The sequence below is a fragment of the Camarhynchus parvulus genome, chromosome 3, assembly GCF_901933205.1.
Source record: "Camarhynchus parvulus chromosome 3, STF_HiC, whole genome shotgun sequence".
Lineage (NCBI taxonomy): Eukaryota > Metazoa > Chordata > Aves > Passeriformes > Thraupidae > Camarhynchus > Camarhynchus parvulus.
Genome location: NC_044573.1, coordinates 24,066,990 through 24,092,937, shown reverse-complemented (window position 1 = coordinate 24,092,937; position 25,948 = coordinate 24,066,990). Strand labels below are relative to the sequence as shown.

The following is a 25,948-nucleotide window of genomic DNA, read 5'->3' as shown; positions in this document are numbered from 1 at the left end:
CAGCAAATCTTGCATAACCCAATCTCAGTTTTCATTTGTAGACACAAATAGTATTACAATATCTGAGTAACTTGGAAGGTTCATTTTATCAAGATCTCCACAGTATTTGTTGCATCTTGATATAAAAGCCAGTCTAGACCCTGATATAGCATTAAAAACAAATTAATTTCACACTGAAGTTAATAATTAGAGAAGCAGACATGCTGTGAAACATTGAAAAAGTAGAATTTATGCTGATTTACAGGTATGAATCTTGTATTTGGGCCAGGACTTTAGAGTACATTGGCTACATTCTGAAGATGTTTCATCATGATTGGTCTTACATTTTTTAAACTATTTGCATGCTTTGCAGAAGCTGTTTCACAGCTCTTACCCTTTATCTGGTTCTACTAACCCTCTTCTTCCCCCTTTAATTGAATACACTGAAAATCCATGCATGTAAATTACTGAATTATATTTTAAAAATTATTACTACATATAGACTTAACTGCTCTCTACACCTTATTCACTAGCAGCCTCTTCCAAAATTTTCTGTCAAGCTTGGGCAACATACCAAATGCTCTCCTTTTAATTATGCTTGCTCTTGCAAACTTGATGGGTAGATTTTCCACATGCTATCTCTTACAGCCCTCAGGCACATGTTAGTTTAGTCACTGACTACTGTCTCACTGATCTTCTCTAGAATTCATGTCCTAATTCTTGTTTTCAAGGGTTTCCATTAACGCAGCACAGGAAGGAGGGGCTTGGCTTTCACAAACAGAACAAAAAGTCCCTTTTCCTAAGTACATATAGTTCTGGGGTTTTTATTCAATGACAGCACTTGCTAAGCGCTTACAGCCTTATCAGCACCGCTGGTCTGGGCACAGCAAATTCACAGATGCTGCTGCTCTTCCCGAGACACAGAGCAGCTGAAAGCAGGGCATTTATGTTAGGTAATTGCTGAAATATATTAAACATGTGTTTCATCACAAACCCAAATTTTCCCAAATGCAAGTGCCTCCGCATCTGGGCTGTCATGTACCACTACCATATTTCAGTAGGCCAGGCAGACATTCACCATGTCTGCCTGGAACACCTGATTCACGAGGCACAGGAGCACTGTGCCATTCCACGAGCTGGCAGACATTCCCAAGAGGCTCGCTTCCCTGGCAGCCCATAAGGCACATGCAGTTCTAGCAGGAAAGATCTCCCTGAGCTTGTCTGCCACATGCCTTCATGCCAGAACAGAGGTACAAATTCCCACACTGAAAGCTATGGACAGGCACCCTGTGGAACTGCTGTGGGACTGTGGCTGTCTTCGTGCCACCCCTTCTTCCTCTTTCATTTGGGCAAGTAGCAAATGATGCAGGAGAGTGAGTGGAATGCTGCCATTAGAATGAATTTTGCTTGGAAAGTTGTTAGCATTTCTGGAGCTTTGAACTTCAGGAAAAGCACCTTCAAAGCTACCTCTTTGGCTGAAAACCTACAGCATTGGCACTGAAACCAGCTGACACAGTGTGCAGTGACTACTGCTAGAATCCAACGTCCAAGTGAGGAACTGAAGGGATCTATCCTTCCATAGCTGTGCCGTGGAATTACTGGTCCCCACATGACATCTGTTAACATTAACAGAAACTTAATGAAAAAAATTCACATATGCCAGTGAGAGAATACATCCCTATATTATGAAAAAAGTATGCCAGAGAGGAAACACCCATTATTACTTAAACAAAAAGACAGTTGACTGAAAATCGGTTTGATGACCTTGGTGCTCTGTGATTCGTCTGAGATAATTTATGATTCTTAACTATTTTCTAGCTTCTTCATTAACTCATTTGTGAGTCTTCACTGAAAAACTGAAATTAAGAACACAAAAAACACCATTAGATTACATACCTCACAAGCAAAAACTTTCCCTTCATGCATTGTGAACACAGAAGACTTAAATGTGTAATCAACAAGGTATGACTTCTACACAAAGCATACCTAAAACCTGCTGATTGTATCTTCAAAGAAATCAATGCCTAAAGGAGAGTAAGCTAAACAGACATAAAATCCCAACCAAATTTATTCTGGATGAAACGATGAGGAAACAGGAATAGTACTTGTGACACAAATCACCTTGTTTGTCTCTGCAGACTTGAACAAACTTCTAAATGTGTTTGGCCAGGAGGAACAAAAAAATGTTTTAGACCCTTCATGCAGTGTGTATTTAAAGACTATCACAAAAAGAAAAAAAGAAAAGAATCATAGGAAAGGGGAATTGAAGTCAGAGAATGGGAATGCAGATGTCTTGTTACTGCACATAACAGTTACATCCACAGAGGAGTTTTGTGCCAAGCTCTCAACGTACGCAACAATGCAACACGGAGTTTTTCCTTCTGCAGAACATTTAGGCTAACAGGAGATTTCATAGAAGTATAAAACTGGGCTGCTCAAAGCCCGCAAGTTCCTGTGCTCTCCATGGTGACTGGCCTGTTATTTCAGAGGATACATCTCCATCCTTAAGGCAGCCTAGTTTCTTGCTGCTACATGCTACTGGAGGGGTGGAGGGAGAAAACATATTTGTTCTGCTCTAGGGAGAAGTACAAATTCCTCAGAAAACCTTGTGACCTCTACCACAAGAAACAGCGAACATAACTGAAGAAATCATGAAGAAACATTCATTAACAGCATTCTGTACACTTGGTCATGCACTGGTCTGTCCTCAGCTAATGTAAAAGACACATTAAAACATGACATTTCATTTGAAATTAATGCATCTAAGTAGGAGTTGGTATAAAGGAGTGAGACAGCAGCATTAGTTCTCTGAGTGAAACATGATAACAAAGGGTTTATGGTTAGTCAAACCACAAAGACTTTTCAGTGTAAAACATTAATTTGAGAGGCTTAATATAGTAAAAACAAAGAATTCTGGAGAAGACAAGCAATACATGGAGACAAATGCATGTTCACCACATATTAAAAATTACTGTTCAAGCCTCCTGCTCATCAGATTTGATTTTGTGCCTGTAAACAAGACACAACTTTGGCTGAAGAAGTAGCTATGGGTGGTGTCCACCCTCATTCCCTAGCCTGAAAGCTGAGGAATACATAAATTAACATGAAGCTTCCCTTCCCTGAAGGTTTTGTTTAATTTTAGAAGTCTCAGGAAAATGTTAACATTACATTTTGTTGCATATTTTCCAGCAGCTTGTGGCATATGCCGAGAAGGGAAATAACAGTGTTTGTCATTATAACTTCACAGCCAAGGAGGAAGAAAGAAAAAATAAAAAGTAAACTAATGAAACCTGTAATTCATAGATCTGCTAAATACTGTCCTCTGCTACCCAAATTAGATCTAATAGCTTAAGATGAATACAAGGTTCTTTCTCTACTTCTCCAAACTGCTGATTTATTACAAACCAGGATAAAAGAATTTTCATCCAGAGAGTTTACATGTGAAAAATTTCACTTATCAAACTGGGGAAGAAAATATTCAGCAATTGATTTGTAATCTTCAAATAAATCTTCATTTTCACAACTTTTAAGATTCAAAATCTAAGTGATAAAATTAGTAACTGAACCAGGACTTAGGAGTAAGAGAGGTAGACCAAGGCATTTAAATATTTATGGATTCAAAACTTCATAAAGTGAGAAAACTGTTTCCTATCCAGCTCAAGTGCCACTCACGACTCTCCTGCATAACAGAAATAGATGTAAGGAGACGTTTGCATGTGTATTGACTGTAAATGAAGAATCCAGTAACACTTTGTGTTTTTTCTCCCTTTGCCTAGGACATCAAGAAATACCTGTATTATTTAATTTCCTTTTGGTTTCATCAGAACAGACACTGGAGTTAATCTGAGCATTCATTTTTGACAAGATGCCACTTTTTGTTTCTTCCCCCAGCTACCTTAAGCCAGTCTCTTCCTTGCAAAAATCCTTTGTCTAAGTTGCTAAAATATTTGCTCCTCACTTTGCTTCCTCTTATGGTCTGCATCCAATATAGAGAAATATTACAGAAGAAACTAACAGGGTGCTTGTAACATAAATTAATGCAAAGCTTTAGTTTCAACACTTTCTAAAGTAAAACAGAGATAAAACTAAATTTTTCTGATTCATAAACAAAGCTGGTCACTCCAATGAAAAGTTCTTTATGTTTAAATGGATAAGAAAAATAATATTACAGGCCAAGAAAGCGGTTATTATCACTCCTTCTGTTTTCCATCAAGATTAGTAGTAAGTCTGACTCAGTTAAAGAGTCTGCATTGTCCATAATTTCTCCTGGATGACTGCATTATAGTCATTGGGGTTTTGCCAGAGAAAGAGCACCAGTTTTCCACAAATAGGGATGTTTCCACAAAAACATGATGCCCTGAAAGAAGATAAGTAAAATTCAAATCTAAACCGGCTTGTTCTGCTTTGGTTAAACCAAGTTATCTGTAAAAAGCATCACTTCCATTTCCCCCCAGCTCTAGAAAGATACAGCAGAGCAGCACTGGAAACTGAACCGGGATTGGTTTAGAATAGAAGTGCACTGTCTAACATAGGTGATAGGTATTGGGAATTAAAAGTAAATATGATATACGTAGTTTGTAATATAAAAAGACGACACCGCCTCGGGGGCGGTGGAGAGTGCTTGTGGCTGCTCTGCTGAGAGGATCTCAGCTGGGCAGAGAGAAAACCTTATAGATAAGAAATAATAAACAACCCGAAGACCGAACACTGAAGAGTCCAGTCTCATTCTTCAGAGCACGGGCCGCCTCAGGATCACCCCACACACATCTCGGGGCAGAGAACAGAACAGCTGACCCAAGAGAACCCAACACATAGCTGGCATAGCAAGGAACACTCCAAGTCAGAAAGATCTTTCCTGCCCATACCATTACATGTTTATTTTTCTACAAACACACTTTGGTATTCAATAAATGCAGCGGTGTTACTACCTTAGTGTATCAAAACACAGTATCAGCCCATTCTCTGCACAATGGTCTCACATTTTTTCTTCATTCTTGTTTCCTTTCTCAAGCCACCTGCCTATCAATGTCCAGAACATTAGAGCAGGCAGATATTGACAACTAGTACAGAAGTGCCAGAGAGTCCAGCTGGTACTAAACAATTTCAGATGTAGATACTGTTGACGGCTCAGAACAACCCCCAGCTTCTATAAATGTTGAGATTTCAGTGCTCTTGTATTTGAGAGGCACCTTGCTTGCAAGCACCTCATATATGGGACTTGCACCAGGTGTGTCACTGCCCTTTGACCGGGCACAGCCCAAGGGAGCAGCACATGTAGCCGGTGCTGAGAATATCACCAGAGACATTCAGCCCTGCTGCTGGGTCTCTCTCAAGGGGATCTGCCTGGCAGGTCTCTGACCCACCAGCACAGCATCACTGTGTTACACTTTGCTGTTGAAACAGAAAACACAAGGAAACCGGTTTTGTAGGCACACAGCCAGTATGTGGAAGTTCTTGCCAACCCTTAGGCCTTCAAAACAGAACCATTAAATTGCAGTATTTATAAAATCCAAATTAATAGCTTAGGGAAATAAAGAAAACACTGTTATTAGCAAGGCCAACATCCTACTGCCTTTATTTCTCCTCAGTAAAGCAGTTGCTCAGATGCTCTGCCGAGCTTTCCACAGAATACCTCCAATGGATGCAGAAACCAGAAACATGACCTTTCTCAGGCTTTCCAGCAGAATTTTCCATGAATTTGAGTTTAGACATCACTAGGCTCATTACTGAAAAGATACTAGCCAGAAAGACAGCACAGCATTGGTATTACCATGAAACAGAAATGCAAAAATAAGTTTTGCTTGGAGTCATATGAGGGAAGGGGAAGTGGGGGGGACCAAAAGACTGAAAACCAGGACATCCTGTAATTGTAACTGGAGGACTGGGGAAAGAAAACAATTCTAATCCCATCATGATCACTCTCTCATAGAAGCCAGAGAAATTGCTTTCTGTAAAAATAAACAGAAATGAACACTTCAGTATTTACCATAAATGCCAGCATATTGAAGAAACAACTTTAATTTTTTTAAAGACTGAAAGGATAAGTAATAAGTTGGCAGGGTTGCTTAGACATTTGTGAACTCTCATAAATATTACCTACCACAAGTCTAAATCACTGCCAGCTCTGGATTGTATTAGCAAATTTTAATACCTTACAAACTCCTCTGCCAGGGGATAACTGACCTTTGAAAGATTATCTTCTAGTGTGTACAAATAGTGTCAAATAAATGGTTATCAGTTCTCAGAGTATTTCTCTTCTAATCTTTTGGATGGATCATTACCTCAAATCATTATTTATTAGCTATTTAAGAGCTTTTTACATTGATGAAATAACAACATAAAACTAAATATTGCAGAGCAGTAAGTCTTGCAATTAAAACCACTGCCCAAAGAATAGATGAGCAACTATCAGATTTACCAAAGCTTTATTATGGATTACTGAGAATAATTAACCCATGTAATGGCAGGTTCCACTTTTCAGCTGGATTCTGCTATTTGCTAAGATGACTCATGCACACACACAAAAAATCTATATGGATTTAAATATACATTGCACCCCCATTTATTTAGACTAGATTTAAACAATAGGATAGAATTTGAGAATCTTTCTGAATTTTCAAACTATGTATCAGTATACCTGAACTGGATGACAAATAAAACCAAACCCAAGTAAGCACACAAAGTGCATGGCTTAAGACCAGCATGCACCGGATAGCAGAGCACATGATTTAACACATCCACTAGCTGTACTGACAGTATAGAAAAGCCTCACTGCTGTTTATTTTCTCTACTAGAGGACGGGGGAACCTGTAACCAACTGTAAACAAGAGAATGACTAAATCTTGGGACATTGCTTTAATTCTGTTGAGGGGAGAAGAAAGTAACAATACCAGTCAAATATGAAGATCTAATTTTCTTCCTGAAGCCATATGGTAAAATGAAGAAGTAGCCTAAGCCCCATATATGCTCCCCTATCTGCAGCAGAGGCCTGTGGCAAACGCAGGAATTACACAGCAAATGTTGTGTCCACTTCGATTTCTAACTGCAGGGAGAGGAGTGAAATACAGAACAGAACAAATCCACGGCTTCTCTGAAGGTCAGCTGGATCTGCCAGGTCTAATAAACAGAAGACAGTTTCTCCTCTTATTTCTGAGAAACCCTTGGCTCTGTAGATGTGTGCAGCCACAAGATTTGTTGGGCCTTTGGATCTGCATATCTTTCCACAATAGCACTTCTCCTTGGTCCCTTTCTGAATTACAGAGTTAAACACCAAGACAGGAATTGGGGTGGCATAATGCTCTTTTGTTTGTCAGAGAAAATATTTCTTCAGGTTTATGGAGGGGTTTTGTTGTTTCCAATTGAAGGGAAGTGTAAAATTGGTCCCACCCCAGAATCAGATGGCCACAGCTTAAAATTTCAATGCAAAAGGAATACAGGTTTGAATTGTAATGAGGGTTGAAAGTAGTACAGTAATAAAAAGGTTCTATATACTATTATTTATTCTGATGAAACTCCAGAATGGAGGGAAAGAAGAAATAGAAAAGTCAGCCACATAGTATTACCTAATATTACAAATTCACTATCCCAATTTATAATTTCACTGTTAAAACAAACTTTGATTTCCCACATCCCACAAGGATAACAGTGTTCAACATTGCCTCATATTTCTAGAGTCCTAGTGAAATGAGTTTCAGATTGCCTGAATTTAGATATGAGACATGGAGCTTTATTAAGATTTTAAAACAAATAGTCTAAAAACATCACTGAGAAGTACAGGCCTAAACAAATTCCAGAGCAATTCACTCTAAATACACACTTCCTGATTTCATAATACACAATTGAGATAACAGAGTGCTCCATTTTCTCATTTAGAAGCTGAGTCTTTGCCATAAAGATGCTTTCCTATTGGTAACCAGGATCTTCCAGAAGATGCAAGTAGTTGTCCAAGAACAACTTTAAAACCTATGCTTCTAGAATAATAAGTATTACTTCTGTTATTCCCACTGTAACGTTTATGTACAATTGCAGGCTGCAGCATAACGAAACGGAAGGATTTTTGAATTGTAATAGAAAAAAATCATTAAAGCAAATATTGTGTTTTATTTTTGCTCTGTTATTACCAAGAGGAATTTAATATGCTAAATACCTGACTCCAAAGAAACAAAGATCCCTTTGCTTTCTGTCCCCTTCCAATGAGCAAGAAGAGAATATTATGTCTTTATTTTGAAGGGATGCTAAAAGCTAAATCTGTGAAATATTTGTGGGAGGTTACAGCAGAGAGCTAGAACAGCCAACAAACAGAAAATCTCTGCAGATAAGAAGGACCACAGAAAAAAGCTTGACCTACAACTTTAGCTGGAAGTTAATACTTGAAGGTTGATCCTCTCCATGTGGTCATCATTTGCCCTATTTGAAAAATTAAACACTCCTATACTTCATCTCTCATTGAGGGTGAAAAAGAAATCATTCCTGTACACAGAGCCAGGGTCCCAACCAGACCCTTCAATCAGTGATAAATACAGTTTTCTTGCTGCTGACAAAACAGGATAAGTAATTTCTTTGATTCCATCAAACCTGAGTGGAATATAGATGTTTTTAAAAACCTTTAGATTTCTTCATTCTGTAATATATAAATAACACTGATTCACATAATATATTGCATCACAACTTCATGCTGTTCCACTAAGCAGTAATCCTGGAAAGTGAAAGTCTCTGCTGGACTGGATACTACACCACCCACTCAAAAAAGGTGCAGCAGTGTCTCCCCAGTTTTCCAGCCTTTCCCTCCAGCCACAAACAGAAGCTGCACACCTTTCCATGGGTTGGAACAGCTTCCCACAGCAAAAGAGCTCCCTCCTCAGCAGCACCCCAGTGTCTCAAGGGTGATTTCTGCTCCAGAGGTAGGGGACAGCCCCTCCCACAGAGATGACCTCTCCCTTTAGCTCAGCAGCCCAACACCTCCTGCACACATCCAGGCACTCAGTGCTGTGCACCTCAAAGCCTGACTGCTCTTACCAGCTACACCAACCCAACTAGTGAGGCATAACCTCTGCCCACAAACCTTGTCTTTGCTCCTCATGGCATTAAACACTTTTTTCAAAAAAACTGTTCTGTTTCTCCAAAACTTTTTTTTGTTAAATTAATGAAATTAGCATTTTTTTCCAAAACCTGGCATAGCCCTATACTAGCCACTGTGGGGAAAATTAACTTTACACCACTCAAAACCAGCAACAAAATACCCAAGAAAAAAAATCCCAGTGTGCCATGATTTACTTCTTCTGGAAAGATAAAACACATGTAGAGTTTTGTGAAGCTATTTGCCCAATTTCAACATATTAACCATATTTACAGTTACCAGTCCAGTTCTCTGTTTTAGCAGATATAAAGCTCTCTCCTTTTTCCAAACACTGCAGAGAGTTTTCCTAGCAGGCTATTAAAAGTCTTATTCTGAAGAAATGTTGGCTGTACAGGTTAGGAAATAATTTCTTTAGGCAAGTTCCAAAGTACAGCAGAACTGAGATGCTTTGCAAGCCTGTCTGCCAGTCGACTTTGTCTCACTTTGAAAACAAAAGCAATTCTTCAGAAAGCACGTTCTTAAAGATGTTAATCCTTTAAAAAGAAAAAAAACACAATTCCTAAATTATCTGTACTATAAAAGCAAGCAGAGCCTAAAGGAGTCTATCTAAATGGCTTACATGTCTATTTAATAGGTTGCTTCTAAAATGTACACAACATGCAAATAACTGTCACAGAGCTGTAACACATGAAAAAACATCTTTTATTCTGTTTTCTTGAACCTGAAAGTGAGCAATGCTTACTTTGTATTCAGGAAACATAGACAAGAATGACAATCAACTAAGAATGCATTTGGTAAACAAAGATCAAATTATTTACCTAAAAAACTGCAAGCTTGTTTGCTATTAAAGCCCACCAAAACCACAAATTAATTCATTAAGAGTATTAAGGGAGGAACTGATGGCATCTCCTGACATACTAACAGTATATAACCACTGAATGCTGAGTGTTCCACACAGAACTCGTGTTCTACATTCAGTTACACACCCAGAACTTTCGCCATGGTATGGTAAACAACCTCCAAATCACCTGGAACAGTCCCTGATTACCACATCAGCCACGTTAACTTCAACATATCCACACATTCTATCCATTTACAAAGTGCTGCTCAGCATCTCAAAGATAAACAAGATCATTTAAGCTGTTTATAGTGTACTCTGTAAGACCAGAGTCAGAAATCCAGTGTTCCTTTAAAATAAAAAAAATATGATCATCCAGTGCTGAAAAAACAGAGATGAGAACATATTACAAGTGAAGATGACTATTTTAATCTTAAAGGTTTTATCTCAAATTCAGGCTATGCTCTATAGCGTTACTGAAGTGACACCAAAAACTGATGCACCATTAGAGCTACTCTAGTTGTGGTGTAACTCTTCCTGATATAAAAGGTCTGAAAGACCAGGGAAACAGAGAGTGGAAGACACTCTCACAGATAAAAGGAGCAGAAGCCACCCAAAGCAGCTGCCTCCCCCAGAACTGCTCGAAGGAAGACAGTACATATAGCTGGAAGGACAAATCTGTCAAAGTGAGACCTTACTTCTGTGGCTTGATGGGTTCCCCATTTTGTTTGTTTTTTTGTTGCCTTTTGGTTTGTTTTTTTTAAGGAGCCTTTTGTCTCATGTAAAAAAAAATAAATAAATAAATTATGCAACACGATGAAGTGACCTGTGAAGGCTGTCTTAGAAAGAGTGACTTATCTCACAAACTTAATACCCAAAGAGACAAGGAAGATGGATGGTCTGATTTCATCCCAAGACCAAAAAATCTCCTGACATTTATTTGGCTTAGACCTTAGGAAGGGCCATGGAGAGCTTCTCTTCCCTCCCTCTTCTGGGGGAGGGGGATGTTACTACACCAGCAATACGATCCTGGCTGCATTTCACAAAGAACACATTGCTCCCTTGCATGAGAACACAACAAACCTATGTCTTTAACTGTAGGGATCAGAAAGTAATGCACGAATCAAAGTATCCCAAATCTTCACACCACAGCTTTCAAATGTGACCAAGATGAAAGACACCCAGTGATATCCTTTCACAATATATGCACAGATGTCCCTGCCTCTCAGTGTGCCCTTAAGGATAAAATATTACATTTACTAATATTTTCAAAGGACTTCCTTCTGCAATACTAACCAACTTGTTTGTTTGTTTTGCTTTTTGTTTTAAACAGGCTTATGCAAACTCTGTTTAACCAATAATGAAGACAGGAAACTAGGTCCAAGTGTTACTACTCTGCTCAAGTTGCAATGGGAATCCAGCTAGATGAAAAAGTTCACTGCTACACATTCCTATTCCACAACACATAAGTTGTGCCCACTAACACCTCCATGTTGTTTGAGGGGGAAAAGCAAGTGTGCATTAGACAGACTCTGACCACCAGATAATCTTCTGAGGATTTGACTGGAATGAAGACCCCTCTAACTCCAAAACACCAGCTCCCATGACGCTGATATTCCTGAAATTCTCCCATAAATGTGAGATTTGCATATATTTAATTTCTTCCAGAATACTAAGCTAGTCACATCCAGACAGCATCGAAGCAGAGAAATCATTCATCTTGGCAAACTACTCTGGTACCTGCAGTATTTCTACTTTGACTAAAAAAAAATAAAACATAACTCAAAATTCCCATTGTAGTTCACTTGTATGACAAAAGGTAGAACAGTATTGGAGTATAACCCAAATGAATAAGTCTGAACTTATGCTTACCTATAGTATTATTTTGTTCTATTGAGGAAAAAAGAAAAGAGAAAGTCTGAAGCTTCCTTCATTTACTCTGGAGCCAAACTCGGAAGCAGGTGCATAAAGCTTCCTAAAGAGACCACTAACTTGATTGATATCAATCTACTTGTTTCCACTCAACAAACTGCAAGTTTGGATGGCACGTGAAGAATGGTTTTTTATCACTTTCTGAAGGGCTGCAATGGCTGACCTAGTTTCTATTTATTATAGCTTCGTGTTTGTGTGATGCCATTTACACCAGTACTAGCTGGTTGCAGTGCAGCAGTCAAACTGCATCTTGTGCCAGACCTAAGAATAGCATTATATTCTCCCTAAGAGAATACACACACACAAAAAATCTCTTACACATTTTAGGATTATCTATAGAGTAGTACTTCACAGAGAGATATCTGGAAGTAGAAGGGTGTTTTCTGAAGAGGCGTCTATACACAGCCCTTTTTTTCACAGCAGGAACAGTTTCCATTTCCTCCACAGTCTCCCTGGAACTCCGATGAATCAACAGCGAAGGTGGGAGATGTGGGAAGAATGTCTGTAATCAACCAGACTGAACATCCAATCAAACATGTGCTTTGTATACAAAATAATATTATTAACTGAGTAATTACAAACAGAAATTAATTATTGCATCTGAACCTTTGAACACAGAGTTGATAACCTCTAATGAGGGTATGCTCACTTCTATGTCTGTCTAGGTATGAACTATGGTATCAGGCTGCATGGTGTTTAAAAGGTATAGTACAAAAAGCATTAGGAAAGTCAGCTGTTTTTTTTTTTCCCCTAAATAAAGAATGAGAGTGTGATGTAGTTTTAAGGACTGTAAGCAGGAAGTCATTTACAAGTTCCCCACTCATGGTTCCACTTTGAACTCTTAACATCTTTAAGGGATTTGCTAGTATTTTTACAAAGAAGAACACTTTTATCAAACAGCCTTCCTCTGTCTCAAAGCTGTTATTTAGGGAGTTAACAGAAAAAACTTAGGTGTACTTGCACTGTTTTTTAGTACATTTTCTTACACACCACAGAAGTATTTTCCACACAAAACTCACGAGTCTGAAACAATACCCAATTATCGTAATCAACTAAGACCTGTATTTCAAAACATTTTAGAAGTGGTTTGGATTGTTACTTAGCCAGCAGTCTCCAACCAGCCCAGTAGTCAGGAGTTGCAAAACCACCGACAAAAAATTAAGTTACAGAGTGCAATGCTGCCATCTGCTGGAAGTTTCCTGTCTAATTGAGGTCTAATTGAGTTGCAGGCTTTTTAGCACTCAGAGCAGTTACTCAGACATGTTTAATCCGAGAAATTTGAGGATGAGTAACCAATATTCTTGGATTTGTGCCTACAGATACAAGGTCAACTGTATTCAAGTACAGAATCTGTATTTCCCTCGAATGAGATGGCCACCCAACTCTTGGTAATAATTGCTGTTTCCATTTGTTTCCCGCAGCGCTGCACCACAGCCTTGCAGAAAGTTCTCCATCAACAGCAGACCCCAAAAGTAATGTTTCATGCCTAGTGACAAATCTGGACATCCAAGCTTGGAGCTTCCCCTGGCTATGACCAATGCGAAGTTACACATCAGGCTGGACACATTTCCCTCCAGTAAATTGGGCTGGTGTTCCAGGACTGCACTCAGAGGTGGCTGACTTTTAGGAAACTCCAAGTCCATATTTTTTCCTTGTTTTTTATTTCTCCATATCTATTCATGGAATAAAAAATTTGTCCTCTCTAAGTGATGGATATGGCCTTGCTATAACTGCACAAATTCATCTCATTTGCCAAGAGACAAGACTTTTCAGCTGTGGGCCACACCCAAGTTTTTCGTACAGCAAAAGTCACTAAAGAGAAAAAAAAATCTCAGAAGAACTGGTGCAAAAGTACCACAATGTCATTTTCACTGTGACCTGTACTAACCATGGTAACTAAATTTAGGCAGTCATGCAGAGCTCTCCCATGGCCCAGGCTGTCATGCACAACCACTACCCATGAAGCAGCCTGACATTCATGCCCTGTGCTCTGCTGTTTGATTAGCACTTCTCAGATAAATGAGACAAAGTGTTGCACCAGGATAAACTCTTAAGTGCATGCCAGATATTTTTGTTTCTGTTTCACCAGTATAAATCTGAAATAACTCTGCTTAGCTGAGTGGACATGGACCTCAATTTCTCTTAGTGTAAACAAATCAAGTGTATGAGCCACTGCACAGAGTTCAGTCACCCATGGCTTTACCAGATACAGATGCTTAACAGTACAAGCCTGATTTGTCCATGCCTCGCACTGAAGCAAGAGCAAAATTATAACATAATAATAATAACATAACTCAATGACAATAGTAGCTGATAATCACTTTGAACAGATTGTAAGCAATGTAATGGGGAACACTGTAGAGAAGAAACAGGTCTCTTCTGTATACAGGAGGACAAACAAACTCATCAAATGATGAATGCTACACAGCCTTCCTCTTTGTTACCATCTCTCATTTCTTAAAAACATCCACTGGAAAAATTCAAGCCTTGATCATACCATCTAATTTGGTGCAGCTCCACAGTAATTATAAAGGATTCATACTGCATCAATTACATTGATAAAAGGAAATTACCAGGAGATTCCAGGAGCATTTTACTGGACTTAATTCCAAGCATAAACTTGTAAATGCTCCACTGATGTCTGTCAGTTTGATTATGGTACAAATCACACACCAAGGAATACTTTCAACTGCATATTTCAAGATGGGTTTACTTCTAGCTATAGCACTAAGAAGATGCAAAACATTCAGAGATGTAAACATTCATCCTTAGCTTCATTTTCTTACAAGATGAAGAAAGTGAAATTTTAAGAAAAAAAATGTCAGTAAACAAGATGAGATGCAGTAAGCTGGCATTTTACACTTTAGTTGTAACTTGTGAACGTTTACATTGTTTAACACAGACACAAGACCAGAAGAGCTTATCAGTAAAACAAGACACAAACAGCACGCGTGGGAAACAGTCACAGGGACACTGAGCTTCAGCAAAGACTCATTTAGTCAGAGTAGCTCATAAATACCCACTCGGTAAAGAATGAGCAAGAAGAATTTTTGCCACATCAATGCTCATATTTACAATTCCAAGCCAAGGAACAGTAAAGTCAGTAGATTTGATTATGCAAGAGGCAGATTTTTTTTTTCTTTTTTTTGTGTGTAGAAAAATGGGCAACACAAGCTCAAAGCTGCAGCTACCAATACTAAAGGACAAAGGTTTACAGGTCTGAAGTCACCTCAAGGTTTCCTACAAACCACCAGCATAGTCAGACTGGTAACTTGAACTGATAACTTGAACTGACCACCAGCTAGGACTTCAGAGACCATTGGTGTGGTCTCCATGAACATCAAGAAAATATCTGCAGAACCAAATGATCACATGAGATCCAAGCACAGGATGAACAGAACACAATGAATGGGAACATGAAAAGGCAGAGCCAAGTTCTCCTATGATTTCAATGGATGCAATTCCACTAACAGTGGAATTTATTTTTTTAAATCTCCCACAGAAGCCAAGCCAGATGGCCAAATGCTGCTACTAGTAATGCTGCTAATACCCCTGCAGGATTATTTATTGAGTGAGACAGCTAAGACCAGCATTTTCATAGTTAGTAATCACTACCAGTTTTTTCCCCACTTTGTCTGTATCAGTTATAATTTTCATTCAGGATATGACTTGTTAGTCTCCAATGCCTATTGTTCACATCTTCTCTGAGATTATTACTTAGCCAATGCAAGTACAATTGAATTTAGCTGTGTTGTTATTATTTCAACTCTATCCAAGCCACAATTGTTACTGGAAACTGCTGGTCTAAGTTACTTTCTGAAATGACCCTTGAACCCCAATTTCTGATATTCTCCAGCAGTCATTTAATGGACTAAATTACAGGAATTTTCACCCCATTATCCCATGGATGAGAGAACAAACAACTTAATTAGTAGAACTATTCCATATAAAAGTTAGATACAGTCCAATGTGTGTTTCAAACCAGCATTCACTGGAGACATCAAGGAACTGTAGTTTTCCAATTATAACACTACACAAGGGAGCAATCTTGAAGCAACAATAGCTCACCATGGGTCACATCTCATGAGTGCTGCTGGTTGTTTTTTTTAGCTCCTGTCTCTACAGGTCACACACCAGTAATACCCCATCCCAGTTCTGGAAAGCCAAGGCAACCTATGCTCTAAAAGCAATTAAAAGATGTCCAAGCAAGGAATTTACTGTGGTAATGGTCCATTCTACTATTTGCTTTCATTTTCATCTCACTTGTGACAGTAACCTGCTACTCCTCATTCCAAATGAAGCAAATAGAAGCCAATCACTCTGCCACAGTGCCAGCCAAACACATCTGTTAAGACTACTTTGGCTACTCTTGTTTGGGCTTTTTTTACCAGAAGGTAAGTGTTATCAAATGGCACATAGGAATTTTGCTTGGGTGGCTCTCTATGTTTAGAGTAAGAACCAAGCACTGCTCTATATCAGCAGCCAAAGCTATTTAAATAATAACTGAAATGCAAAAGGAAAACTCAGAAAAGCAATTTAATACAAAGTTCTCTTCTTCCAGGGCATGATGCCTCTACCAATGACAAAGAAAGAAAAAAGAAAAAAAGGCCAGAAAAAGGCTTTTAAAAGTCAAGTCACGGACATTTATTAGATGAAGGAGCGAAGGAGCATTGTGCCCATTACATCCTCCCACCCAGCAGGCACGGAACAGAAAGTCCTCTCCAAAACGAGGCCTGCCAAGCGCAGCAGCCTCACACGATTTACTGGGCAGTGTACACAAATGCATACAAAGGAGATCATTGTGCCCCTCTCAATTCAGGTGCCATCCAGGAAGATCATTTCCACAGTTTCAACAGTGACCGTTCCAAACTGCTGGTGTTCTTCCCAGCAATTGTATTTTGCGGTCGTATTTCCATTTCCTTTACCATGTATGCATAAGCAAGCCTCTTTTTGGTCTGAATTATTTACCCTGTAATTTGTGCTTCTGTTTTCAACTAGTATTTACTGCTGAATCATGCCAAAAATCACACATACTGAATATTGCAGTGGGTCATACTTTAAAGCCCCATAAATTTCCTGGTTTCCTTGCAGCCAGACATAAGCTTCCCATTACTTTGGGCCAAATTTTATCCTCTTATGGAACATGAAGCAAATTCACAGAACTCAGTGAAAACGCACCCACTCGTACTAAACATTAATACATTTAAAAAACAGTCACTTTAGTCTTGATTCATTGACAGGTTGGCTTCTACTTTTGGAAGTATCCACATGACAGAGGTTATTCCTGCAAGAGTACTTCAAATACATGACATTTGCAATAAGAGGTCTGTTTGCTAGATATGCTTACAACACCCAGATACTTAGAATCAGGCAAACACCAACATCAGGCAGGCATCCCTAAACAGCTTGAAAAATTCGTCCAAGTGTTACAAGAATTCTGCCAAAGGGCTACAGTTATTAGGAACTTACAGGCAATTACCCTATTTTTCTATTAAAGATATTTGCTCTCAAACACAGAGATACACAGTAGCACTCCTAGTACACACAATGAAGCAAAAGTCTCCCATTCCAGAAAAAAAAAGGATTTTCAAAGATACTATGTATTAAGAAATTGAGATATAGTAGCATAATCAAGCATTTCCTTTATTGTAATAAAAAGCAGTATTTTTTTGGTTTGGTTACACTAAAAGTGCAGGACAGCTCAGTAAGAAAGACAGACACAATCAGATAAATCTATCTGTCACAGAAGTATTTTAAGCATATGGAGGCTATTTTAGGCCTTGCAAACAGTTCAATATTAGGAGTCAAATTTTCAAAACTATTAGAGCATTAAATACACATGATACATATGCAAGCTCCCACAAATCTCAACAGGTCTGAATGTAAGCATTTTTTACTGGCACTGATCTCAACAGGACACAGCCACCAACCTTAACTGATCTGCAAGTCTCAAGGAGGAATAAGCACTACTGAGGTGTCAGGGCAACAAAGGGCGTTGGACACTGAGCTGGATCAAGCTGCAGCCACCCAGAGCCACCTGAGCTACCCAGGAAGCACAGCATTCCCTGCCACTGACCAGGGATTTACAGGAGCACAGCCACAGCTGTGTTGAGACAAAGCAATAGGGGTGGACCTCCTGTCACAGTGGAAACCCCTTAGAGCACTTGACCGAAGTGGGAGAAGACTTGAACCCCTCAGGAGGGAGTTGGGAGTATGGGAAAATGCAGGTGGGGAGGGAAGCATCTGAAGGGATGTTCTCACCTTCCCTACACCAGTGCCAGCTTCAAGGCAACCCTTTAGCTTTTGAGGTTGAATCCCCCCTGAGAGGAGGAAGATGGGGCAGAGTGGCCCAGAGCATGAGAGAGGTTAACTTGCCAAACTGGGATCCAGGCACTTAATACAGACACCCTCAAAAGCATCCCCAAATCCGGCATAATTTTCCTACAAAATTCCTCTAATTTCTGAGCATTTTCCTACAAAATTGCCCTAAGCCAGATATATTTTCACTTCCAAGTGATAAAACAATGCTAAAAAAAAAAAAAGGTGAGGCAGCTCCCTGACAAAGCTACATAAACTTGCACTGTTAACAGCTTTTCAATATTAAATGGCTTTCAAGCGTGTTGGCACAAGTGTGAGGTGTCTTTCCCTTAAGACAGATGTATATCCTTCTTTACACAGCATATAAATGGTGCCTAAAATTAAGATGTATAGATGTATAGTTAATCAATTCTCATCCCCATTTCAGTGGGTAGGATAAATGGAAAATCAATGCAAGCAGTGAAGTCAACTGACACTAAGACCTTGTAACAGGTTTTGAATGCTTGTGTTTATTGACTGACAGCTTCTCTTCACAAAACTGGTAAACCATCTAAGTTACACCATGCAGCCACGTGACTTCCAGCACAATTCTCTCTTAAGAATTTTCCACCATAGTTTCAAAAGGCAGGTTTTTAAATTATTGCTTTATCTTCTTCCATAATCTTCCTATGTACATTTTATTATATATATAGTTAAATTTCCAGAAGTATTTCTTCATACTGCCATAAATCTACTACCCCAGGTATGAAGATCTCTGAACTAAAGCAGTCTGCACATGCTCAAATGCCTACTTCAAGGGAGCATCCCTTCCCCAAAATTCTTAATTACAGACTCTTTTACTACCCCCTTCCATTTCAGCCACTTCCCCAGCTTGTTCTTCCTCTGGGTTTGGTTTAGTTTGTTTTGCTGTATTTTGAAACTTCTCCAAGGTTTCAAATATTTAGGCTGCACCAAAACTATTTGAAGAAACCAAGAGTCTTTTTCCACCTTAAAAGCAGAGCCTAACACAGCAAACTCAGCACAAGCAAGAAAATTAAATGGGCACAAAATCCAGGACTGATTGTCCATTTCCTTCCTTTTCCAAACCAGAAAGCTGAGCTCTCTAACCCTCCCAACACCAGCTTCAAACCCTAGAGAGACCAAGGGGTCTCTTATATTGCCACACTAAAGTAACCACTCAAAACACACAGAGAAGAAAAGCCTGCCTCTTGAGCTCTCTGTTTGCTTAAGCAAAGCGGACAGGCCTATTTGCTTTCTACAGCAACTCCATCTTAGCTTGGCTTGACTAGCTAACACTCACTCACTTGTTTTCCACTGCCCTAGGCAGCACACTCATGCAGCTACAGCCAGACAGGAGGATTTTTTAAAAATTCTTTTTAAGAACTTCCTTACCTATGTTCTTCTATCTGACTCCTCCATCTTCTCCTTCTTTGTGCCCATACCCTTTCTCTTTTAGTTCCCTCCTTGTAGCATCCCCTTCACCAGTTCCAGAGAGCAATGCATAAAGCCTTTCTCTTTGTCAGCTTGCTTTTCTGCTCCTGTTACAAGTTCTTCTCACTTCTCCACCTTCTATCAGCCCCACTGTGCTCCTCATCTCCCAGCTCTTCCTCAAGGAGGCTTCCACATGAATTTTTATTTTCCTTTTCTCACCTTACCTTTTCTCCACAAAAGCAGAGTATTTCTATTTGGTTTAAGTTCTTCCACACAGTTTTCAAGCACCTACACTTCATTCTTCTCCTCCCAGCTAAGCCCAATACACCTCCACAGCCTCCTCTCCATAGTGGGAAGCAGCCACCTGGACTTCAGGCAGCCCTGCATGAAAACCTCTAATGCCAGCTATTCCACAAAAAAAAAATTGTTTAAGAGAATCTAAGTCAGACCTACTACACTGGAACTTTGACACAGGACTAGTTTCATAGAGACTTAAAAAAAACATGATACCATTCACCTCTGCTACTCCAAACACAACAGATCAATAGACTTTAATTTCAGAAAGCTCCTCAAGATGATACATACAAAGGACAAAGGTGGTGGTAGAACCCAAAACAAAACCACAGTGTGTCTATACCTTCAGAGGACGTTGTCTTCTAAGCAACCTTTGAAATTCTGGCCTATTGTTCTCTACAGTGCACAACGGAGCATTCAGCAAGTGGCTTCTATTTTTAGGACATCTGGGAATGTTTTGCCTTCGTCTTTTTCTCTCTGTGGGACCACAGTGCCATCTATTGGGAAAAGCTATAAAGAGCAGACATTGGCTGTTTATTATTTGCAAAGACTCCAAGTATTTATTGCTTTGATTTCATAACAATTACGTAGGCCAAGTCCTTACCATAGGCTTTTATAGGTATTTGCTAGGATATGCAAACCTCAATATTATGGAAAATTCCAGACTTTTACATTTAAAGTAACTTAAGCAAACACTTCAGAACCTCACAATCACAATTGTACTAATATGCCAGAGACAAGAGTTCCCACTCTTAGAAATAAACATCAGGAAGGTCTACCCTGAATAAGCCTTTCTTTCTTAATCTTATATCTGGCATTGCAGTGAGGCTCCCTGTTTGAGCGAGATCATATAGGGATAAATAAAAATCCCCCTCCCTAACCTGCTCATTATTAATCCTCCAATATCAGGCAAAAGACACATCTTTGAAAATTCTCTTTCCATCAATAATCAGCACACATCAAGCTTTCCTATATCTATAAGCAGTCAGTGGGAACTCATAGCAGCCAGAATAAGCCTGTAGCGCACTTATAGTCCATACTCAACATTAAACAAAGAGCAAGACAAATTTTAAGAAGAGGGACCTTTTTAAAAAGGATTCCAGAAGAATTCCAGAGGAGTTTGGGAGATGCAGGCCTGCAGGCACGCCATCCACACCAGGCAATGAAACAGAGAAACAGAGGCTGACAAAGGCAGGCCCCTAGATAAGCCAGGCAACATGGAAGACTCACCATGGGGAAGTCTTTCCTCCTGAACGCACTTCCAGGAGCACCCAGAGTCCATGACAGTCCCTTGCTAGGTGACAGCAGGCTAAAGCCAGGACTCCCCTGGCTACTACCTCAAGGGCAGTAATGAACAGCGGCTCAAGAAAGGAGCATAAGTGCTGGCACCTGGCTTTTAAAAGGAAAATGAGGCACAGGTGAACCTTGTTACCATTTGGGGAAGAGGTGGGATTTTCTCTCCCTAGATCACAGTGCAGCTGGCTCTTTGCATCCCTCACACACAGGTGTTTTCCAAATATATCATGTGGTTACACTTAAGATTTAGAAAATAAGCTAGTGCCAACACAAAGACTTTTGGAACTCTCCCATAATGGTGAGGAAGTCTTCATGCCCACATGAACTGATATACGTAACTTTATACACATTTTTATACGTAAGCTGCTGCCAAGTAGATTAGAGCATTACCCAACAAATGAGGACCAAAATGCCTAATAAAAAAACGAGTTAGTGTAATAAAAAACTACCTTGTTCTCGTAAGTCTGTAAGACCTAATTTTGAGGAAAAAGTTGCAAATGCAAGCAACAGGCCAAGGCCCTCCTCATTTCACCTCACGAGAACGGCCATGGCCGTGCCGGAGCCCAGCTCGGCATCACACAACAAGAAGCTCCTCACAGCCCTGGAGAAAACCTGCCCAGGTCCGACTCTCATCCCCTCCCAGGGACACAGAGCTCACCTGCTCCCACAGCAGCCCCCGGGTGGTTCACTGAGCTCACCCCAGCATGGCACCATTCCAGCCGGGCCAGCCCCACTGCAGCACTGCCATGGGCTGGGCAGTAAGAGACCGGTCAGCCAGCGGCACCAGGGCCCAGCAACCTCACAGCCCTGCCTCCATGGAAGGCCTCATGCTTTAGCAGCCGTTCACTTCATGTGTAAACAGTCGTGAGATGAATACCGTTCTCATTTTCCTGGGGTTTCCAGTCAATCTATATAAATTTTCCTGATTTAGCATGACTTTCAGTGTGAAATGCCCATCTTGGAACACGTTGCCCTTCAGGTGTCAGGCACAGGTGCCTACCCATCAGAAGGGGCAGAAACTCAAGAGTCACCTCACAAAGCCATTGTTTCTTTTTTTCCAGAATCAAGATAAAAATCAGTAAAAGCTGAGGTAAAGACTATGGGGATGGAGGAGATCTTGTGGAGAAGGTCACAGCACTTTATGGTCCCACTGCATGTCCTGGCTGCTCTCTGGCACCACCATGGAGGCATATCACAAAACAGCTGTGCAGGCAACGAACCTCATCTGCTTCATGCACCCTGAATGTGGCAAAAATTGTATCATCACTCACCCAGCAGGCCAGAGCAAGACCCCAAATGTCAAACTAGCAGTTCCTCCTTGGCAGGAGGGTGCAGGAGCTGCTGCCTGTTCCTGGAGACCCATCAGGAAAGTGAGAAAGGAAGTAGTGCTGTCCCCACTCAGTTTCTTAAGAGGTCTCTGTCCAAGGAATGGAGTCCCTCTCCCTTTCTAATGATTTGTGGTTTGGGTTCTTTTTCCCCAGTTACACAAAAGCAGCACTTTCATTTTTTAGTACTCCCAATACTTATCCAAATACTCCTCTGTACAGACCTCAGCACCAAGACATGGATATCCTGGCATGAAGAAGAAAGCATGAAACCTACTGCAAGCAAAAGATTAATTTGATTCATCCTTTGATACATTACAGATGTCTCTTATTCACTTACACTTCCTTATACCACTATGGTACCTGCTTCAGGAATTACCACCTCAACATTGAAAGCTGTAAAGTTAATGCAAAATTCAGAGGGCACAAAGTGGTAACTAAAAGACAGAAAGGATAATTAAGAGCCTTAAAGCGGCGTTTCTTGGAGTTAATGCCTGCAGTACAGATAAAGAGCTCACATGGGCAATAGAGACATCTCTGGCTGCATGATCTTGAGGGCCCCTTTGAACTTTTTGGTATAAATTGCACTGTGAAAGCAGCAGACTAGATGTTGAGGGGAGTTCACAAGATCTGGGCCTAAACATCCAGGAGGCGTCCTGCATGAACATCCAGGAAGTGTCCTGCAGCCTTCTCCATTACAGAGCTGCCCTTTTCCCACGGCCTTGCTGCCTTTCTTGAGTGGTGAAATCAGACATTATTTGAAATACTTTCCTTCCTGCAACAGTGTGTGCATTTGTTAAGCACTACCCAGGCAATGAGCAGTTACAAAGACTGTCACCACCAAACAGAGATATGTTATCACCATTGAGTTGCATCAACGACGCCAGTCGAGCACTTTCTTGCACTCCGTATGAAACAACATAGTGTAAAATAATCTTTATTTCCTGCAATTTCTCACTCACAAGCAGCTCTGAGGAGAAATACGCTTGTTTCTGTGCAGCGACAGGGTGCCATGAATCCTGTCCCCTTCATCAGGGACAAGTCCCTGCAGGCACGCACACACAGGTGGCACTGAGGCACCGGCGCTCCTGGTGCGCCCCGCAGAGCCACTTCCCCGGGCGCACTGTGCCCGCTCCAGCGGGCCCACGGTGCCGCCAGGGCCGCATAATTTTTCCCCGCACTTTTGTCCTTCTCCGTCCGGAGCGCCGCCAAGTCCCAAAAAAAGCCCGTTTTCTCTCCCAAAAAGCTGTGTGCTCCAGGTGAGGCTCGAACTCACAACCTCGGCATTGCTCGGCTTTGTACTGCTGTATAAGTACCGCGCGCTAACCGATTGCGCCACTGGAGCCCTGACACCAACCCGTCCTGAACGGTTTATCAAGGGCTCGCCGGGCTCCGGCGGGGAAAGCGCGGCGCACTCTCACCCACACCCCGCTCTGAGCGGCGGCCCAAGGCCGCCCCGGCTCCGTGCCCGGGCCGCGCTACCCCGTTAGCGGCGCGGGGAAGGCATGACGGCGCTGGTGGACGTCGCACCGCGCGGGGAAGGCGGCGCCCGCGAGCAAGGGAGAGAGACGAGCGGCGGCGGGGCCCGGACAAAGCCCTCCCGGCCCGGCCTCCACGCTGGGCGTGCGGGCAGCGGCCGTGGCGGGGCCGTCAGAGCCCGGCCCCCTCCGCCGCCGGGTGGGGCGGGGCGACCGTGGCCGGTGCCGGGCGGCAGCGGCGCGGCCTGAGCGCCCTCCGGCTGCCGCGGGCCGGAGGCGTCCGCAGTTCCGTCCTCCAGGGACGAGACAGACGGGGCCAGGCCCCGAGTCGTGCGGGGTCGAGCTCCCCGACGGCCTTCGGTAAAGGCTTGGGCCGCTGGGGCAGCGAAATTCAGGCTCACGCTCACGGGCAGCCGTGGGGTGATGATGCACCCTCGGTCGTGCTCAGGACCAGGCCGCAGGGAAAAATGAGCAGTTACTGGCAGGGAACTAAATGTTGATATCTGTAGCATCACCGCTGTGTGCGACACGAGAGGTGCCTGGCGCTCTCATAACAAGTGTTTGTTCAACTCTGCACATACATTGTTAAAGTATACCTCCAACGTGGATTTATTCTGCAGTCAGATCTGTCCTACCTTACATAGCAAAAAGATGGTAAACATAATCGTCATAAGCAGATAATTAAACCCAAGTGTGACTCCACTGCTTCTCTTCCCCTATGATCCCCATCGTCACTGAGCCAACACTTTTTGAATGGAGAGCAGGTCTTCTCACTTGCCAAGAAAGTTTTTCTCCTTTTGGCATTACTGTGGGCATTATCTAAAATACATTTCTGTCATATATGCCATTGACAGGTGAAGCAGCATGCGAATTACGTGATCCTTGGTGAAGGTGTCTGGCATGGAGAAGAGATCGGGCAGTTCATTTCTTGAGAAAAATTTTTCATCATTTAGGTATACCTATGGCATACCAGAAAACGGCAGCAGCCTTCATTACCCTTAACATCATTATAGGAACAAAAGAGACTATATCACACAAAGATTGCTGCGGGGAAAAAAAAGTAGTATGGAGAATGTAGTTTAAAAAGTATATAGCCCAGTGTCAGTATTTAACTTGTATTTTTTTGTTAACATATCTGACTTGCTGGATGCAAGCTTGTAAATTTAAGCCTTTAATGTGTTTGGTGATTGAGGAAGGTAGAAAAAAAGAGTAAGTGTTGTCCAAAATGCAACTTTTTCCAGTAACCCTTTTTTCCTGTACCCTCAATGCAATAAATGAATTATTTTCATGTAGCAGTTTTGTGCTTCAGTACTCCTGCACTCCTCTGGCAGCAAAAGGTTACACATCAAGTCCTTACTTTTGCATAAAAGGAAGGATCAGGGCCAGAAGGGAGAACAGAAACCCCAGGTGCTGGAACAGGCTTTGATGGATGTGAAGAGCCATCATGAAGCAGACTAGCAAGTAAAATCCAGGCCCCAATCAATTCCTGAGGTGTATGAGATGAACTTATTTACTTGGGTGTCACAAAGGCAGCAACGCTGTTCTTTGTATTGTGCCTCTCCAACACCCTCCACAGAAATAGAGTTTTATAACCTTTCATACCATGCAGTTATCTGCATTTCCTAGTCCCACTATTATATGCATGAAGTGGCAATTAGCTTCATTTTTCAGAACCTACTGGTTTTCAGAAGGCTTCAGAAAATGCTACCCTGCTACCCTAATAGCCTCAGCCTCATAGAAATGGTGAATTTTTTAAGTGTACTTTGTTTCCTTCCTAAGTAGGTTTAACTGTCAGGTTTTGATACCTCATACCAGCCGCAAAATGGATTTATGAGCCTGCAACTGAAGAAGTTTTCTCTGCAGGTAATAGTACCTTGTATTCTGCATGGTGGGATAAAGTGGAGACTATGGATTAGAGCAGTAGTTGTGGACAAGAGCCTTGCAGTTAAAACTGGTACTTTAATACCATGATGAACAAGGA

The 25,948-nt window shown here is 41.2% G+C and overlaps 1 non-coding gene across 1 annotated transcript; it reads right to left on the bottom strand.

Moving 5' to 3' along the window:
- Positions 1-23,740: 23,740 nt before the first annotated feature.
- TRNAI-UAU lies at positions 23,741-23,834 on the bottom strand. The gene is made up of 2 exons: positions 23,797-23,834; positions 23,741-23,776 (listed from the first exon to the last, which is right to left on the bottom strand). It is a non-coding gene; the product is annotated as a tRNA-Ile (tRNA).
- Between the last annotated feature and the right edge of the window lie 2,114 nt (positions 23,835-25,948).